General features: G+C 40.8%; 1 long non-coding RNA gene across 1 annotated transcript; it reads left to right on the forward strand.

Annotated features, from left to right (window-relative positions):
- Window positions 1-2208: 2208 nt before the first annotated feature.
- On the forward strand, window positions 2209-3995 carry LOC123154440 (uncharacterized). Its single transcript, XR_006476844.1, has 3 exons — window positions 2209-2818; window positions 3025-3191; window positions 3263-3995. It is a non-coding gene; the product is annotated as an uncharacterized lncRNA (long non-coding RNA).
- Window positions 3996-4377: the final 382 nt, after the last annotated feature.

The raw sequence follows: 4377 nt of genomic DNA on the forward strand, positions 1-4377 counted from the left end.
TATTATTGAGTGCAAATGAGTTCATCCTCCATTTACTGCACTAAATTTTGGTTCTCCTTCTGATGAAGATCCTGAGAACAATCATCTACCAAAATATTTTGGTTGTGATTTTTAAGTTATGAAATTTACCCCATTGAACTTATTGGCCCTTTTCAATAAATTTGTGGTATGGTTTGACCATATGTTTGAGGGTTTGGTAGTCATAGGTAGGACTTATGTAACCACACATTTGACAAACTTGAGAGTTGTCTTTGTGATCATTTGAAAACGACCAATTCCTATTAAGAGGTAATTATGTCTTTGGTTGTCTATTAGACTCTACTTTACTTCATATTTCTCATGGTTCTATTTTGTGACCACTAACTTGCATAGTATTCTTGGTACTAGCAAGAATTTCATATAATGGTATAGCACCCATTGGGTGAATCTGATGATTTATGTTTCTTTATCCAAAAAATGGTAGTACCATCGTAAGAGGACATAAAGTGTATTAAGGCATCTCAACTAGATCTGCATATGAAAATATTTGATCACAGGATTTCAAGTTGAAGTTGATTAAGTGACATAATTGTGAGCAGTCGTAGACTTGAGGTCTTGAAAAACAAATGGGTGATCATTTGTTGTGTGCTCATAGTAGCATTTTTCTCTAAAAGGATATGTTTGAGATAAATGAATATTCATCCATTATGTACTTAGTTTGAGAACTAGGTGATGTTTGTGACATATAAAATGCATATGTACATATTTGGCTATTTAGAGAATAGCCATGTCATTTTTTCAACGTGGGGTTATGGTGGCAACAATGCCACATGTGGATACAATGACTGATGTCATGAATCATCTTAAAAAATAAATACTCCCGCCTAACATGAATTTAGAGCATTTGGAAATGCCAGTCATGTGTTACATGAAATGATCGTGCATTTATTTAATTTACTTCTAGGATTAAACATGTCCAAGGTGATCCTTGGTGAACCTGGGTGTAGCCTTCAATACAACGCATGTGATAAAATCGTTGCTAATGTTTTAGACTTCATTCTTGACAAAATGTATGACTTTAAAGTCAATGTCAAAAACATATACTTTGCATGTTTAACATTGGTTAGTCACTATTAAAATATAACCACAATGTGATGTGGACCTTACAATAGCGTTTGAGAAACTCGAGAGTTGCTCTAAATTATGGTCTCCATCTTGATAGATGGACGACACTATAATTAGAAATAATGACATAGGCTTTACTGCCATGCATTTAACCAATGTAATTGAAGACCATCATCGGGGTATGCACATATCTGCATAATTTTCTATGACTTATTCAATCAAAATGAGGCTTAAATAATGATAGTAGTAGAAAAAAAATCAACATGTAATGATCATGCATTAATATTTGTTACTATGAGAGTAACCTATTTTAGTGAACAACAACAATTGCTTCAAAGGAGCAATTTTTAAGATAGCTGATGCTATATAGTCATATGTGTAGACCTCAATATATATAGGATAACACTTTGAAGATAATCACCGTATGCGGTGTAGATCTCGCAGTAATAGAAAACACAGTCTGACTTTTGTCAGTAGATGTTCATATCTCTATTACCTTATGTTATGCTATATTTAAGAAAATCACTTTGAAGGTAATCATCTATCAAAGTGACAAGATGTAGACCTTGCAGTAATAATGGATAGTCTGCAAAATTTTGCAGTAGATGCCAATATTACCTTATGATATCTTGAGGTAGTCACATATATTATTAATATTTGGAAGAGCAGTTTGAAGGTAATCATCTTGTTAAAATGACAAGATGTAGACCTCACAGTAGTGATGGATAATCTGCAAATGGTGCAGTAGATACCACCAATACCTTGTGATTCACAAATAAAATATGATGTAGTCATATTAAGTATGACACTTCAAAATCCTTATTTTGGATTTCGTCAAGATTTGCAAGAAAAATTAATTCCAATTGCAAAAGACAGAGAAATGTTGTTCTAAAACTAATATTTACAATGAATGCTGAGGCAAACATGTATAATATGGCACAATGTCGTCTCTAATATATAATGTTCCTCAATTTGATGAAATTCAAGGTATGAACACTTGAACAGTACTACTATGCTCATAATACATGTAGAATTCATGTTTTAAAATATGATGCACAATATGACAAGACCAGAGGGTCTGAGTCATACGATTACAATTAGCCTGATGGCTTCTTTGCAAGTAGTACTAAAGCTGATGGCCTTATTTGGCAATAGAAGAAAATAGAAGTGCAAATTGTTAAATGGCCGAAGAGATAATGTTCTCCGGTGATTCTCGCTACGGCCAAGAATCCATCGATTGAGTTAGCTATGGCTGTACAGAGTCATAGCACATCTCCTCGTGAGGAATTAGGAGGGAAGATGGCGTCGCCAATCGAAGCTCGTCTGCGCCTGGGCAGCATCTCCACGCCATGGGACGGATGTTGGCCGCCGCCAACGCCGGCCGCCGCGCCGTCGCGCTGCATCAGGAGAAGCGACGTCGGAGCCGCCGCCGTGCCAAGGTGTGGCGGAGAGAACTGCGCTCCGCATGCGCGTTGGCCGTCTCTGTTGCCGGGCTGCGTGGCGGGCCGTGGTGCTCCTCCGGAGGGAGGAGCGTTGCTGCCGGGATGTGGTCGTCGCCGCTGTAGACAGCCGTGCCGACGGAGGCCGCGGGTGCGGCCTCAACCATCCGCATCCAGGGGGAAAAGGGAGGAGGAGAGTGGACGAGCGGCCGCCGCTTAGACCTTCCTCCGTCCGGAATCGAGTCCGCTGATCCGCGGCCGAACTCATTTAAGAGGTAAGAACATCACAAATTGAAGAAATCACATAGATGCTTACAGTTATTGGTATGGATTTTCGATCGAGTGATCCTGGATGTCAACGCCCATATCCTTTTCTGTGCGTCTTTGTGTAATTGAAAATTGTGCCCAATTTCAAGTTCTGATGTTCCTGCTTGGAGTATGATCAATCCGCTCAATTGATTGATTTTCTGTCCTTTGGCAGAGTGTGTTCGAGGCTTCCAATTGTTGAATCGATGGATGCTGGCGCTGGGTTCTTCCATCGGTTCTTCTTTCCGCATAGCCAAATCGCTCGTTTTGGAGAGCAGCAAGTGCTGATAACGTGTAAAGAGGAAAAAGAGAGAGAGGAACGAATGGATTGAATACATAGTGGTAACTGGCAGTTGCTAAACTAAACAACCGACCTAAGCATTGATTATTAGGATTTAATTAATCCTTAACAGGAACGAAGCAAGCACGGCGAGCCCAAAAGGCAAACTGACGCGGCGCAAAGTGGCGAGTACGTTGCGACCATGTGTCGCTCTTTTGCGGGATGAGCCGTTGGCGACCACGACGCCGGCGGGTGGGTCGATGCTGCTACTTGGGCTGGTACGTATCGCGAGCCTGAGCAGGCCGGGGCACGTACGGTCCCCGGCAAGGGCCGAAAAGGCGTGCGTTTTTCCGGCCGTCGCAGTGGATACATAACTGCACCCATGCATGCATGCATGGTACACGGGCACGACTGCACGAGGATCCACGTTGACCACACGGACGTTGTAGCTGTAGCCTGTAGGAGTACGTGCGAGCCAGCTCCTGCATGCTGCACAAGTGCACATCGAGGCATGCATCGACCAACACCAAAGGTGGACAACGACACCGGCGCGTGCAGCAGGGAGCCAAGCGTCTGTCGCCGTGCCCGTGAGCACGTACGTGGGTGCATGCGCTAGAATCTGTGTTTTGAGGTTTGTGTACAATGTGCTTAGACTGTCTATATAATCTTTTACTCTCTCCTTCTCATAATATAACAGCGTTTTTTAGGACGCGGAGGAATTGATCCCGGGCACCAGTGATCCCGGATGAACAGTAAAATCCGAAAAAATAGTAAAAAAATTCAAAAAAATCTGATTTTTTTTTGTCAAGAAACTTTGATGTTTTTTCTACATGCGTGCCAATTTTCGTGATGAAATGACATTTGTGGAGGTGTCAGCAAAAAAAAAACAAAATCATGCTCCAAAAAAACTGTTTTTGGAAGCATTTTGGAGCATCGATTTTGTTTTTTTTGCTGAGACCTGCATGAATGTCATTTTGTCATGAAAATTTGTACGCATGTGAAAAATATGTCAATGTTTGTTGCCAAAAAAATTCAGATTTTTTTGAACTTTTTAAATATTTTTTTGTTTGTACTGTAGCAAAGGGTGCCTGTGAGCTCGAGCTCACAATAGCACTTTCGCGTTTTTTACATTATTATGGGACAGAGGGATTTGATAGTATACATGACAGAATTTGGTGTGGTGATTTTCTCTCCTTCTGAAACTGAAAACTTGTTTAAATAGACTCGTTAACATATTCTAGGAAGGTT

This window comes from Triticum aestivum, chromosome 7A, assembly GCF_018294505.1.
Source record: "Triticum aestivum cultivar Chinese Spring chromosome 7A, IWGSC CS RefSeq v2.1, whole genome shotgun sequence".
NCBI classification, from domain to species: Eukaryota; Viridiplantae; Streptophyta; class Magnoliopsida; order Poales; family Poaceae; genus Triticum; species Triticum aestivum.